The sequence below is a fragment of the Aricia agestis genome, chromosome 1 (assembly GCF_905147365.1).
Source record: "Aricia agestis chromosome 1, ilAriAges1.1, whole genome shotgun sequence".
NCBI lineage: Eukaryota > Metazoa > Arthropoda > Insecta > Lepidoptera > Lycaenidae > Aricia > Aricia agestis.
In genome coordinates, this window is record NC_056406.1 from 3,087,858 (window position 1) to 3,105,227 (window position 17,370).

A 17,370-nucleotide genomic window follows, 5' to 3' on the forward strand; every position below is an offset into this window, starting at 1 on the left:
AGTGAATGCCTCATATGGGCTTGCTAATTCTAACGTGGGACTACTATTAAGGCCACAGAAAGGTTCCCGCCTTACTTCAGGAATGTTAAGGCTGGTTTTATAGTTAAGCGTTTCGGCAGCGCCGTTGGAGCGCCGCGCGTTCGAAGATGTATGGGGGTAGTAGTAGCGTTTTAAAGTCGCGCGCTTGAGCAGCGCCGTTCGTCCATACGTTTGTTACAGCTTTGAACGCGCGCGCTCCAACGGCGCTGCGAAACGCATAACTATAAAACCAGCCTTAGAGAAGAAAACCCTTTCTACCTAAAGTCAAATTTATTTACCGGTCCTATTTCGGCACTGGGTTCAGGCTCGCGTTCGACCCTTGGCTCGGGCTGAAGGAAAGAGGAAGGAAGAGTTGGCATATCAAAACTGATGTTTACAACAGCTGATGGCAACACCAGGCGGTATTTTTGATAAATTGTAAGCTTATTCCAAAGAATGATCGAAACATATACGAGTATGTTGCAGAATCCAACTTTTAGCTCACTAATTTACCCTTTACTTCATATGCAATTTTTCATTTAACTTCATATACTTTGTTTGCGACCATGGGATTAACACTTGGAATATATTTATAGATGTTTCATTTTTATTTAATGATATGTTAATAAAATCTTGAAATGCTTAATTTTGTAGAAATTGAAAAGGTCGACCATGAATAGTTACGATTTCCAAACAATTTTATTTAATTCTCTCTTCAGATTTATCTACTTTTGACTTCATTTGTTTTATTTATCATTGGTGAAATATTTCCTTTCTCTATGTCAATATTTAGTACGGTACTTACATCGTTATATTTGTCTCTATGTTTAACTTCTTAACTTTCTGACTTAAAGCATAAAAGTAAAATAACTTATTTAAGATGAAAACCTTTAACGTTTAAATGTTCACAGATTATGTAATATATCTGTTGCTGCTATTACAACAAAAACTAAAAACAAAATCAAATTAATATTTAAGGGGGGCTTCCCATACAACAGACGTGATTTTTTGGCCTTTTTTGCTCTATGTAAATAATGACAACATGTAGGTACTTGATTTCATCTCAAGGTTCTTAGTCTTTCTATTCAAAATCCACCAGGATTCTGAATAGAAATGTGGGTTCCTATTATTCCAGAGAAACGGGATATTGTATCGTAGTTTTCTTTAACCCGTTTGTTGTTAAGTTTAATAAAATGATGTCAAACAAAATAATTTGGAATCCCTTTTAACCATCCTTGATACAGTTGACTGGCTTACACGTATTAGATCTCCTGTAAACATCTGTGAAAGAAACAAATAATATATATGGACGCTTCACACCACGTCAGTCTGGCCCCGTGCTAAGTACCTGAAGGACTTGTGTTACGGGTACCAGACAACGGAAATATATTCAATACTTTTATACTATACTTACATATATTTAAGATTTTTTAAAAATGCTCCATCGATTCATCGACCACAATAACACGGCCTGGCGTGTAAATTGCATGACCGTTTTCCATGATCAGGTCCACAAGTGGTTTTATTTTATAAAGCCTATCATCATCATTCCTCGGGGCCTCATTATCGGCAAAATGCCAACATTTTAATAAAACACAGTAACGGTTGTACGATAATTTTATATTGTGCATGAGGGGATGAAAATATAGAGGGTTCTTTTTCCAATAACTCTCAAGTGTTGGTAATTTGACAAGTCCCGTGAAAAGTACCATGCCCAACAATTTTAGCATTTCATGTTCTGTTACATCAGTCCATCTTTTGATCCTACTAAATTCTTGTGAAGAACTGTCTTTTAGCCGTCTGCCGTAAATATATTTTGTATATTCCACCATTAGTCTTATCACTTATCGTCCACAATTTGGTGGAATATAGTGAATATATCAGAAAGGAAACTGGGGTTACCTGGTGGCTGAGGTAGCTGGGCAGATGAGCTGAGATGGGATGAGCTGATGTGGTCACACGACACTGTCACCTTTTATTTCACTGAGCTGAGATCGCGATTCACGGGAACGGCTAGCCGATATTTTTCGTATTTAACGATCGCGCGCCGGTAATGGACTGTGTCGAACTGTATGTCAAACGTATGACAGCTGACAGCGCAGACTCACGCGCAGTGTTGCCAACTGCCACATTCGTCGCGCTAAAGTTTGGCGCGAACATTTCTTTTTGTCTATCTATTTATCTTTTATATATTTAAACATAGTATTTTATTACAATAGTCACTTTATAGTAGTCTGACTTCAAAGCGCCACAAATACCCTGTCTGGGACTCACATACCTCGTATGTTTTAATGCCGACTGCAGCCGCCTTATTGCGGATAAACTGATTAATGTCTAACTAGCCTTTACACATCGTTAGACTTTCGTCTAATAAAGCAACACTCTGAACAACCTATATAATTGGGATTTTTTTTTTGTTATGGTGGTCTGCACCTTAAACAACTTCGCTTGAGCATGAGTCATTGTTTCAGAATCGCACGCTGTATTATCTTGAAAATGCAGACATTTGCTCAGCAGGAGGAAACGGTTAATGCTCATCGCCACTGAAAAACCCGGCGTACTAAAGATGTCACGTGTACTGTTCCAGTACTCTTCAAGGAGATTTTTTATGACACCACCCGTTGTCATAATGATGGCAAAATATACGTAGAGTTCTTCAGCGTCAGTGTCATGCCATTTAAGTGATTCTGCTAGAGGGATGGATAGTTCCGTCCATTAGCATAATCAATGCTACCTGCTGAGTATAGGCATTGGTCTCGTCAGCGATGTATAATGCTGCGATCTCATATGGCAGTAAATTCATCATACGGGCTAGCAATTGGAACAGTGGGTCCACAATCGATGTCGGAGAATGTCGATGTCTCCCTCATCAGTTCTGGTGCGACCTGAAGTTGCGGAAACGCTCTCCAGTTAAAATCAAAATTTTCTAGGTTCTGCGAAGACGTAGGAGTGATAGGGGCAGAAAATGGGGGCAGGAGACACAGAATGGGGAAGGGTTAATTGAGCGAGGAACTGGAAGAGAAGGATTGGAAGTCGAGGGAAGTGGAGAAGGAGAGGAAAGAGGAGGAGGAGGAGGCCATGAAAGACATACTGTAGTGTCAATTTCGCTGTCGTTCACTTCATCGTCGTCCAGCCCCATGTAAGCTCGGGCTACTCGACTGATTTCGCAGACATTGATTTCGTCTTCATCCACGTAATCATCGGTTTTCTCTTCGCTGCCTGTTTAATAAACATCCATACTTATAAAGTTATAAATGTGAAGTGTGTGGGGGTGTGTGTATGTGTGTGTGCCTGTCATGCTTTCACGTAAAAATATCGTAACAAAATAATCTTATCATAGTTCACCAGATAACTTATTCCATCTTCGCAAATCTTCGGACGCGGTGAGGTGGATGAGGATGGTATTCTCAAACAAAACCAATAAAAATAAGCATTTTTATGAAGCTTTGAACAAATAGCGACCAACAAGTGCATATTTTAATTCTGTCTTCTACAAAACCAGTAACATAATTATTCATTAATATTACGGTCCTTGTGGACCGTTTTGCCAAAGGTGCATCACCTCCTGCCTGCGATTGCCACGATTGCGACTGGGATCTGCTAAAAAAATATAAAATTAAGGTTTTTGTCCAAATTGAACTCTTTTAACTTGGTACATATTTATGTAATTAATACATAAAAATACTTACATTCGCTTACGCGACGCTTCGTTGCCACGAGGTGTGGATGAACCATTGCCACCGCATTCTAAGTACCTGAAAATGTTTAATAAAGATAATTATAACAATAAGAGTTTTGAAACATAAAAAATAAGAGTAATTACACGCCGCACAGTGGAAAATTTGGGTCCGTATCGGATCAAAAATCTGTAACTTCAAGGTTTTCCATCGTATTGTACTGAGATTTGGCACATGTATACAGTGATATACAAAGATTTTTAAAATGATCAATTTTTTTATTTTTTATTCAATGTTTACATATTTATTTTAGGTTAAAAAAAGAAAAGTATGTGTAAAATTAAAAAAACTTAAACAATTACTTATCACACAAACATAATAAAAAACATAAAATTATAAAATCGTATAGTACCTATCTATACCTCACACCAAACTAATTGATCTCAGATTAGACAAATCTTATAATACTGGTTTTATATAACTAGGTTTTAGTTACTTATAAAGTTATATCTAATTGTTATTATCCTCGCTATTCCTAACTAAAATTACTTCCGGTGTAAATGTTGGATCACCTTCAGGTACCACCTTCAAAAGACTTAGTGCCTCTTCATCAAGATCATTCACATTTCTTACATAAGGTTTTCTTTAACTTGAAATGTATGGATCTGAAGTATATAGAAGCGTTTTAAATACGTCTTCATTTGTATTTGTAGCTATACGGGAACATTTTCTGGCATGGTGCAGGCGCATATTTCTGTAGTCTTTATTGCGCGACTCTTGTGCATCTTCCGACTGTTGCCCAATAGGAAGAACAGAAAAATGTTTTATCACATTCACGTTTTCTCCGTGTAGAAGTAATTTGTGCTGTTGAGTATAGCATGTAGTACCAATCATAGTAACCATGATTGGTACTACATGCCTTAGATGAATGATTGGTCTCGCGCTCGCTCTACGACTTGATACCGTCGGAGTACTTGAAAAATGCGGCAACAAATCATACGCCTGTTAAGGCGTAACCGCGCCAGTCGCGCCGCAAGCTTCGGGTGAGGTAGATGTGTCGATAATTTTCGAAATTTTTAGTTACGTCCGTAGCAAAATGCCAGTTTGCAATATCGTCGGTGATACTGCAAATCGTGCTATGTCAGCTAAAACAGATTTTACAGTATAGAGAAAAAACTGTTTCTTTTCTTTGTTTATGTCGCTGAGTATTTGATTAGTACGTGATGTTTTATAGATCGTAAGAGCTATTAAATAATATATTAATGAATTTTGAGCGTAACTCTAATGTGGAAATAATTCGACTTGGCACATATTGCAACGAATTCTTCTCACCTATTCTTTTGACATGAAACATATTGATTTTTTAAAAAAGGTGACAATGTTATAATAATAGTACTTAACTAATGAAATATTAAAATAACTATAACCGTAATTAACGCACAAAATTGGGTATTAAATAAACAAACAAAAAATCCAATTCTAAAAAAAATGCTGGCTTTATTAATAAGTTTACAATACTTACGCTAACAAGTATCACTTAAACTAATTTACTAGCTAGAAAATGACTGTCCAGCTGTTGCAACATGTCTACCCACATGATGATAATGACTTAAATGAATTTCCGAACATGTGGACATGTTTCAATGTCTGAACAGCCATGTTCTAGAGAATCATAAAATGCATGATGATCTGAAGGAATGAGGTTCTTCATTTCCTGAAGATGCACAAATTTGGTTACTTCTATAGCAAGTGGCTTCTGATACAGGGAAGGGCGTTCACTCAGGCGAAGTGGAGCAGTTACCAGTGGTCTCCTGGGTAAACTTTTCCAAGACTCATTGAAATCGGTTTTGTAGTTTAATAAACCGTTTGGATCGTATTGTAATGCTACAATATCTGTAACATAAGGATCGCCTTTTTTATTGCCCGGTCTTAAACTTTTATATTTACCCTGGGAAAACCTAAGAAAGTCCTTGTAAGTTAAATAAAACACTTTATAAGGCTCTGGATTTTGCCTTGCTGACCTAATTATGCTCACATAGTCGGCGGGTACAAAAATATCTCGTTTTCGGCCACGCAATTTCTTTTCTATTGCACTATGAATTGAATCTACTTCCATTTGCGTATGGCCGACTTCAAGATATTTTTGTTCAATTATAATATTATTTTCGATTGCCAAGTCAAGCAAAGCATTAGCCAATGTCAAACATCGATTTTGATAACCACATCCATCGCTCCAAAGTATGATTTTAGTCGGCTTAAACTTATCAATATCATGCTTAAGATGTTTAGACAAATTAGTAGCAAACACATCACTTTCTAAACCACCATTTCCTTCGTGCCAAATATAACATGCAGCTTCTTTATTTTTCATATTATGAATAGTGTAATTGTGTACTTTCAACTTTGTCTTATAGTAAGTTGCCGAAGCTTGAAGATTTGGACTAAGTAGAACAGCTTGTACATCCATAGAGTAAACTAATGTCAGGTTGTCACTACTACATTTATCATTTTCTTTTTCATTTCTCGCGCTCTGTTTCTTAACTTGATGAGATTCATAGTCAGTTTGAGACAAGTGACCTTGTTTAAAACTAATGCATTTATTGCATTGGTCCTTTCTAGGACTAAAAATATCATAATTGAGTTTACGAAAAATCTTCAAGAAATAGCGCCTTGAGCAATAAGTTTTATTTTCCTCTACACAACTCTTTTTATATACTTCAAAAATATGGTTATAACTATCCCAACATGGCTCCAAATATAATTTCCTAGAAGACGCCCTACAATAATGAGATTCTACTTTGGCAAGTTTGTCCAAAAACGCAATTACAGACATTTCTTTATCACCTGCAAGATTATTATTGGGTATCGTTGTATTGTCAGTGTTGGTTAGCAACCAGTCTCGTAACTGTCTCTTCCCAATCCCTAATGTTGACAAGAACATTTCTTTGCAGACATTAAACTTAGCGCAGCATGCACTGGTCTGTGAAATCAAGTGATATTTCATAGTAATATTCTTTTTAGTCTCATCTTGTGCAGATTTTCGGCGATACTGCGGTTCATTTTTCAAAACAAGGCTACGTATAAAAGTTTTCCGAGCTTCCCAAGATTGCAACTTCCAGAAGTCATTAAATATTGTTTCCCGTTGAAGCTCCGTTATATCATCACAAGTGAAACACTGCTTAGGTCCACGTTGTCTTTGAACGCGAATATGCCCTCTGCAACGTTGTCCTAAACTCTTTGCTGGTTTACACGCTATTTGTACATACTTCCCCCTTTCATCTTTTTTGAAACCTGTGTATGCTTCGCCTTTTAATCTTGCTTCTGCATTTTTCTGCCGTTTCCATTGCGATCGATCGCCTTGCCCTCTGCTGCGACGTTTTTTTGCTCGACCATCAACATTTTGTGCCACAGTGAACAATCCAGTAGCAGGATCTAGTATTTCGTCACCGGATATATTATCTAGATCTTCACAAAATGTTATGTCGCTATTTTCACTAGGAACATAATCAGAGTCTGATTTAGAATAATCTAAAGAACAATTAGATAAATCTGTGCTACTTTGAGAACTCAAACAGTCAACATTGCAAAGTTCTCCAGTTTTCTCGTCCAAAATAGTTCCCGAACATCCCGAACTTGACTCTCCGATCGAAGACTTGTTTTGTTGGAGTGCTAATTGGACCATACGTTTTCCACGGACACGATCCATTGTTTCTACAAAAAATATACCAATAAGATAGGTTGCAATACGTGCTATGTCATCCAAAACCAAAAATAATTTATTTGCAATAAGTTTTATGTCAATCTCCCAATTTAAAATATTGTTTTATTAAATTATTACCAAAACATTCTAATAAATAATATGAAGGAACACAAAGTGCAAAATGCACACTACACGTCATGTATTTAACAAGAAAGCTGATACGCAAAGAAATGTTTTTGCTGGTTTTACACTAAATATGAGTTTTTTTACTCGCTTTCTACGTTATTTTCAGTGCTAGTACAATGAAATAACATTAAATTATTATTTTATGTCAACTTACCTTTAAATATTTACTCAAAACCATTTAATTTACAATTTTCGGCTTGCGAAAAACCGTTGTGTCGACATAGAACATATTGCAATACCCAGGTAACTGACAAGACTTGACAGTTACACATTGCAACACATTGAAAACTGCCTTGTGATTGGTCGACGACTTAGAACGATTTGCAAGCGCGTTCGGATACACGCACTTGATCATTTGCAATAAAAAAACAAAAATCGATTTTTCTTGACATGGAACATATTGCAGTATCACCGACGATATGCAATAATAACACTACAAGAAACAAGAAAGGTACTGGCATCACATACCATCAGTAAATATTATATAAATCGTCATAAACACAGAAAAATAATATAAACCTGAAAATTCGGATCCGAGTACCGCTTGATGTTCAGTGTTGCCAATTACCATAAACTAAAAATTCCCAAATTTTCCGAGATTGTGATTTTTATTTATTTATTATATCTTATTTTTTTATATATACATAGTGGCTGAGTGGATGAGCGCATTCAAATCTCTAGCTAGGATTGCTAGCAATATTGTACCCATTATATTTCGTTGACCTAAACAACGTTGTTATTTTATCGCATTCTTTTCGAATGGACTTTATTCCAATGGTAAAGTTTATCTGGTGATTGAAAAATCAGCACTTACTATACAATAATAATAAACTACAAGACCACAGAAACTAATTTTTCCCCATTGATTGGGCACCAGTCACGTATCTGGCAACCCGATTATCTACGCACACAACAATATTTGTGCATTGTTTTACACACACTTCAATATTGAGTTGCCGGCACTTGCCGCATTCAGAAATCTGTTTTTTTTTCTATATAGCGTGGTATCTAGTCAAGCGCGCGCGCGAGACCAATCATTTATCTAAGCTACATGCTATACATGCTATACCATAAATTCGCGCAGTTTCTAAGGCATAAACTCCAAATTTTTCGGGATTGATCATCATTCCAGAAGATAGAGCTTGTAAAATAATATACAAGCGTTTAATCAATGTTTCTTTTTAGTTAATTTATTTTATTTTTAAATTTTATGTCTACGTGATGTAATTTTTCCTTATGCTCCATATTTTTCCTATGCAAACTCCAACAATATTTCCTCTCTAGTCCCTTTTTTCTAAATGTAAACTACCTTTATTTTGACATTGATATGATCCTTTTTCTTGTCTCTAAAGGAGTGCTGACTAATTAATTCTTCCTACCAGTTTCTGAAAAGGTTCAATGCATATCCACGATCACCTAATAAACAAAAATTTCCGAAGTTACCCCGGCCAGATAACATTTTTATTTTCATTGAATTGTGCTCGCTACTATGTCCAAAATTCTGAGCTTGGCATCTGCTAACACCTGAGTATTAGTACAGAAGAAGTCCTTCCTGTTTCTGTATAGCTCTGCATTGTCGCCCCCTGAAATATTAGACAGAACAATTAAATAATTACTTTCACTATTATAATAATTATTAAACACGAGCTACCTCTTTTCTAGAAAATTGTTTCAAAATTGAAAATTCAGAACACAAATGCCCTAATATTTTCACAGGTAAATAAATTTTACTTTCAAAGTAACCAACAATTACTTACAGGTGTTTAATAATGGAATATGAGTGCAGAACCCACAACACTTGGAAATTTTGATATTTGATAGAAATATGCTACAATTGTCCTGATTTCTTCCATATTATGTGGCATGTGCACCAATCTTTTAAAGACACAAATCGCTCTAGATATTGTATGAGTGATTCTACAAATAGTAGATTTATGCAAGCCAAACAGATCTCTAGAACTCTGCTGAATATTTCCTGTCGCATAAAACCAAATGCTGCTAGCATTTGGTCTACTGCACTCACTGCATTATTTTTTAAATATACGTTATTATACGTAATATACATTATTTATAAAATATAATACTTACCCTATATTATAACTAACAGTTTTTAACCATTAGTAACCCTAAATAGCTATCAAACAACGGGCCCTTAGTAGAGCAAAAGCATGACCATCATCCGTGACTAGGTTTGTACATTCTCTTTTGATTATTTCCGAATTTGTTGACAATTTGGTGTTATCTTTTCGGGAACTATTTAATTCATATTTTACTTCATCATAATATTCTGTTTTATGAGTTTTGAGGTGCCTCACAAGATTCGAGAAATGTATACTCTGGAAATAAAAGAAAAAAACTATCATAAATCAAAATCTATCAAACATACCCAAGTCACAATAGAATATAGATCCTTAAGGGTCGCAGTGACATCAGGCCAGGGCAGGCACTTGACCTGCCTTCAGCCCAAAAAAAAAACATCACAGCAGTTATTATATCTATAATGAATCGGTGATTTCAGAAAGGGCATAAGTCCTTTGCAATGAATTACATAACATGATGCACTGTGATGTTTGCTTATATCGTAATATAGATCATATTATATACGATGAGAGTAAAAGATTACTATAATTTTATTTGTATACTCTTAAGAGTGACCATAATTAATTTCGACTTTTGCCTTTTCTGCCTTTCTGACTAATGCCATTTTTGAAATATACAAAATGTATAATATGCGACTTAAAAGCCCTTTTTACACTTAAGTAATACCATATTCTTGTTAAGAATGTGTGGCCTTTTATAAATTAAGTACATTATATTTCTACCCTATCTTAATAATTATCTCAAAAAAGTACCTATTAATTACTCAATAAGATCTTTAACATCTTCAGTAGCAGTTGTGGGTCCAGCGGTAACGTTTTCATAAAATTCTCTGTGTTCTTCGGACTTGACAAGACTTGAAAAAATTGTTGAAGTATATCCATACTTTAACAATTTTTTCAAGTCTTCCAGTTTTTCTTCATTAAGCAAAACTGAATCACTATCATATGCTCGTCGACTAGGGACTTCAGGAGTCATTCGAGGCTTTATTAACCGATTCGTTGCCACCTTCATTTTCACGAATTCTTACCACAGCCTCACAGGCCAAGCAGTTTGTTCGATGACGCGCCATAAGCGTCATCGGCCCTGCTAAACGATGACGCATGCACGTGCGGCATTGGCAACTGGTTGTGTTTTATGCACATTTAGACTAAGGAATTGTAATTACAGTATAATAAATTAGTTTTAACGTGTTTTTTAACAATCATTGTATGCCGCGCCTGGCGCGTCATCGGCCTCACTGAATCTTTTTAAATGACGCGCTGAGCGCGGCAGTGGCCACGAATCGGTTAAGCGGTAATTATGGGTTTCCAAATCCCATATAGTTTGAAATGCCAAAGTGTTGTTTATCTTTTGTTGAACACAGTTGAACGCTGCTTTGGAGTGTGGAAACAACGGTTTCGGTGCCTACTTCGGGGATTCACCAACAAATTAGGAAATACAAAACTATATATTGTTGCACTGGCAATTCTGCACAATATTACTATGCAAAAACAAGATCTGGTACAAGTTGTAGATGATACCATTCCTCAGAACATACCAGTATCACATGTGGTAAATAATTATGTTCGAGGAAATGTGGCCCGAGCAGCATTTATTACTGAATTTTATTGAAATTTATATTTAAAGAAGAAAAGAATATGTTTGTATGAATGAAATACTTTTATTTTATACTTTATTAATTATATACTTATAAAATTACATGTCCTGACTGACTGATTGACTGACTGATTCATCATCGCTGAGCAAAAACTGTAAAAGTTACAGCCACGAAATTTGGTGAGTAGGGTTGTTTTATTAAGTAGACACCCACTAAGGAAGGAATTTTGAAAATTTTACCCTGCAGGGGGTGAAATAAGGGTTAAAAATTTTAATGAAAGTCCGTCATTTCTTGAGTTAGAAACATGAAACTTTATTTTTGGGTTACTGGTTAAAAAATGAATGGATACGTATTTAAGCGTTTTTGGAAATTCTACTCCCAAGGGGGTGAAATTAGAGTTGAAAGTTTTAATGAAAGTCCGTCATTTCTTGAGTTAGAAACATGAAACTTTATTTTTGTGCTACTGATTAAAAATGAATGGATACGTATTTAAGTGTTTCTGGTAATTCTACCCCCAAGGGGGTGAAATTGGGGTAGAAAGTTTCAATGAAAGTCCGTCATTTCTTGAGTTAGAAACATGAAAGTTTATTGACGTTTGCGTTTGACGTTTGCTTAAATAGGGTCCGTTTTTACCCTTTGTATAAAGAACCACAAAAACAAAAAGGAGAAAACTATCCATCTTTGTTATTATACTATGTTAACGCGGATGAAGTCGCGGGCAACAGCTAGTTAAACACTAGGACATAGGTACAACAGAGATTAATACTGGCTTGTTGAGGTCCCACACATTATTTGAGTTGTCTAGTAGGTTTCATATTGAACATCTAATTAAACTTTGCCAATTTATTCTAAACATTTATGTTTTTAAGTTTCTAAAATTTCACGTTCCAATATAGCACTCTTTAACATTTCTTTCCGTAAAATTCCTAATTATCGCGGCGAAGCCGCGCGAGACATCTAGTCATTAAAATTAAATCTTGAAATTGTCTCTACATACACTTTTTCGTGGAGTTGGTTCATCCCCTTTTATTGGGGTATTTGCCGTTATTCTGCCGTGGTATGACTATAATGCCGTTAACTACCAAAACCTACTTTTGAGTTATGAGCAAAAAACGCGGTAAAAATTTAAACCTATGTAACTCCTCAATGACAAAACCGATTTGAGATCGAAAAGCACCAGAACATACATAAAAGAGATACTTATTATCTATTAATATGTGATCTTCTAGAATTTCTTTATGAATAATAAAAAAACCCGTTTTTCGTTTTAGTTTATCATTAATGTTTCTTTCTTTCATCTATAATTTGACTTAAATGCCGTTACGTATACCTTAACGGCATTTTAGTGTTTCTATTCCTAATAAAAACGTTGTCTATTAAAACACTACAAACATTTTCTCATAGGTTTAGTTAAAATGTCGTTATAGTACATAACCCTGATTTAGTTTAATATCAAGTAATACAGAACCAACTTATGTTAGTCTTTAGTGCTGTTATTGGTATTTTACCGCATTTAAGTCTAGTAAGCTACAATATGTATATGAATAACTCCACTCATTGTTCCGCTAAAACGCCGTTACACTATTTACTTTTTACGTTAACGGCGTTATAGCGATACAAAGCGAAAAATATTGCATTGTGATATTTAACTATACGGAGTTAAAGTATTAAATAGGGATCTTATTTTGTAATAAATTAAAACCCAAGTTAGTAAATCACAATATTTATTATGTACTTTATTGAGCATCTTAGATAGCTCTATAGTATATCTGGGAGCACGGCAGTGCTCCAGCCAAGCTTTTTAGCAAAGGCACGGCCGTACCATACTTTTCTCGAAGCGGTTCGCGGCTTTTTCACACCCCATTTATCTTCGATGTTTACAAAGCTAGGAATTTAGAATTTCGGTGACTAGGAGTAAGTATTAAAACTAGCATAACCTCAAAATTACATAACATTTCGATAAATAGTTTAATAGTTACGGATGATCAAAGTAACTACATTTTGTCACTCACTGACTGACAGATCATCAAAATTCTAAGGTACTTCTAGCAGACTTAGAACCTTGAAATTTACCAACAAGGTAGGTCGTTATCCACAATGAAAGGAAATGTTATGAAACTGGCCAAGTGCGAGTCGAACTGGCGTACATAGGGTTCCGTACCGTAAATTTGTATGGGAGCCCCCCTTAAATCACAAGTTTATGTACTTTTTATTACTTATTATTAAAGTGGAAATACAATTAAGTATTTTCTGAAATTTTCAAAAACCTCACTTTTACCATTATGGATATAGGGCAAAAAAGGGCAAAAAAACGTGTTTGTTGTATGAGACCCCCCATTAATCATTCATTTTATTTTAGTTGGACTATTAGCTTTTATAGCGACAATAAAAGTACATAATTTGTAAAAAAAATAAAATATCTAGCTATTGCGGTTCTCGAGATCTAGCCTCGTGACACACTGACGGACGACAGACAGACAGCGAAATCTAGACTCATTAGGAATAGGCTCCCGTTTTCATCCTTTGGGCAAGGAAGCCTAAAAACTGAAAAGTATAATATAACTTTATTAAATAAAAGAAAAGAATTTTATTGTTTGTGGCTTTGCAAGAACATTAAAAATGAGTTTTGACTTCATAATAATTATTTTACGTACAAAAGGAAAAATAGTGAACAAAGTTAACAATGAAACTATGATAATTAAATTAGATTAAATCTCAAATCAGAACTGCGAATTACGATGTACACTCCATACTCGCTCGATAGATGGTGTAGCACTCCCTTTATTACGCGGTATCGCTTGTTTGCGGAGTATAATTATTATGGTTTGAAAAAAATCCGGAATAGGTCGTAACACTCAATCGAAAGTAACATCGATGCACGAATAACCTCTTGATACTTCAAAAGTTATCCTGAAATTCTAGGCTATCGTCATAGAATTTGTACTTTGTAGAAGTACCTACCTGTTATTATCAATTAATTTTACGACATAGAATATATACCTAGAGATAGAGAATGTGTGCTAAGCTAAGTACAGAAACGTTTTAACGTGACCTGAAAAGAAAGGAAACCTTAAAAAAAGAAATAAAATCCCACCAAAACATTAAATGTTAAAAGGAGCCAAGCAAAATATTGCATAATATTGCATAGCCATGCAATATATCTATCGTAAAAAGTTTTCAGATCACATTCAAGCCAAGCCTGAAGGCTTGGCTTGAATGTGCTTAATTAATTTATAATTCATATTGTGTATGTATTTTGGTGTGCAATAAAGAGTTTTATTATAATTATTATTTTGTAATTTAAATCAACATTCAGTGAATTTATATATATAGTTTTCTTTATTTTATAATTATTATAGTGGCTTGGCAATGAGCACTAGAGAAATAATCAGCGACTGATTGGGTATTTATTGGGTACAATCGTCGACATGCGTCATTACATACGGTACTAAAAAACACTTTACGCTTGCCGTTTGTGTAAGTATGAACTACCCTAAATATGAAGTTTTATATTTGTTTTTCTTGTGCTCGTTGCCGAACCACTATAATAATATATAAAATAAAGAAAACTATTGATAAATTCACTTAATGTTGATTTAAATTACAAAATAAGATGAAGGCTTGGTTTGAATGTGATCTGAAAACTTTTTACGATAGATATATTGCATGGCTATGCAATATTTTGCTTGGCTCCTTTTTACATTTAATGTTTTGGTGGGATTATACTTACAACTAATTTGTATGGACGCTTAGCTCTTTACTTAATACAAATATCACATTAATTGGGTGGCTAAGAGGCACGATAACATTTCTACATAATAATATTATAATTATAGCATGCTCTTAAGACGGCCGTTTTTAAGTCTTTCTGTCTCAAATAAAAACAACACAACTAAATAAAATAAAACTTACTGAAACTACAAAATACAAATCAAGTCAAAATTATCAATTCGACGTGTACATGTATGTAATATTTCCAGAACTGTTGTATAATATTATATCAATATATGACAGCTTCTGAACAAATGTGGCAAATTTCAAAAGTGTATGTATGTATATGTATGTATGTTTTGTGCACGCATATCTCCGGAACCACAAGTCCGATTTTAGTGATTATTTTTTATTGTAGTAGGTATTGTTCAACTTAGTTTATTATTATTATTAGGAATACTGCAAGTTTGTTTTTTGAGATAGGGAATTTTAATTCTTAATTACGTAAGCGCATTCGGTAAGCGCCTGCGACGCACTGAATACTCCTGACCTCTGACCGCGAAACTAGGATGTCACCGGGTGAGATTATTTAACGGCATTATAGCGTATTATTGTGAGATAGCGACATTTAAATCTAATATTTAATTTAAAATATGTTTTATTTCACTTTATAAATGCCGTTACTGGCTCGTAGCGTTCATTGAGTAAAAATATAAATGTACTAAATGCTAAGCTATAATGCCGTTAAGACTCGTTAGTCACATTTGAGTCTAATTTTTTCACTTTACGGCATTATTGTTTAGCAAACATAAAGTCCTGCATTAAAAAAGAGTTACAATAAAATAGTTAAAGTACTTTAATCACTTTACAGTGTACAAAATACCGTATAACGGCAATCTAGTGAAACAATCACAAGAAAAAAGTATAATAAAAATACAAGTTAATGAACATTAGCGGCTATATTGACTCCCAATATGACTTAACGTCATTTAAGCGTATTACATGCACAAAAAAGGGTAATATAACGGCATTTTCATTATTATTATTTCCGAAACTATTCAACTTATCAGAAAACCGCTTATATAGGTCGATAGAGAATTTTTTTCTTATTCATGTACAGTCAAAACCTGAAAATCGACCAAATGTCACTTAACGGCATTTTTGTTATACCACGGCAGTATTATAATATTGTCATCTTCTTGAGATATTTGTAAGTAAAATGAAAAGATTTGAATGCACAATTTTTTATCGAAATTTACTGCCTTTTGTATTGGAATAAAACAGCTATTAGAACTGATTTAGTGTAGATTTATTTCAATGATGAAAAATCTCATAACATGAGGCTTCATTGTTATTTCAACTTATTATGGGTAATTAACCTGTGATGGAACAACCGTTGTTTGAATAATTGTGTCCAATTCAGCTTTACTTGTTGATGCCGTTGGAGTGATCTGAAACAAAAATAATGATTAGCAATAGCATTTCTTTATTGTGATAGTGAGGGAGCCCTAGAACAAATTTTTTTGTGATTACTAACAAGTTCATTTTTGTGAGTAGCTACATTTTGATATGAGGAACAATATTTTTATTTTCGAAAAATCTTGAAAGTGGTAGCTAACAGAGATAGAAAGGATTTCATACTTGGACTTGATGGTCCTAAAATATGGATTGTTTTATTTGTAGGACAAGGTAACTCTTAAATTATATAACTAGCCTACCAATATACAAAAAATCAGCTGGTTAGGGTTCTGTTTTAGGGTACAGTAGTCAACCAAGTTTTGTTTGTGTTTTTAATTAATCGGAGAGTTAATATCCATAATGACATAATGCGCTAGTCTTAAGTCCAGACTCATTTATAGTTAAGTATCATGGTAGAATAAATGGTGTAAAAAACAAAGTAAATCTTTAGTGTGTGTATGCCTCTCATACAGTTTACGTCAAAAGTAGAAGTACTGATAGTATTAGTATAGTAAGTTACTTTAATATTACCTTACCTAATTCTCGCTTTATGGAGCCTTATAAGCTCATTTTTAATAACACTTGTGTTAAAAATGAACTGATCGTGGACACTTCCCGGGGAAATTTGCATTAACGTTGAGTATCCTGCATTCAGCATCAGCGATCTGAGAATATAAGCACTTGCTTTTTACATAATTGTAGACGATGTTTGTTGCATCCACTTTGTGGCGTATATGACCTTGTGCGTGTGTGAAAGTGGTTTATAATAGCAGCAGCTACATCACAGTTTTCGTGTCAGCAAGTGTAATTCTTAAGTTTAGAATAAATTTTTCTTAGGCGATAAAAAGTCTCATTACTCCAAATGGTCATAGTAATTGTGGACCTGTTCAGTGATATGTACCTTTTTGCTATTGGCGGGTGAT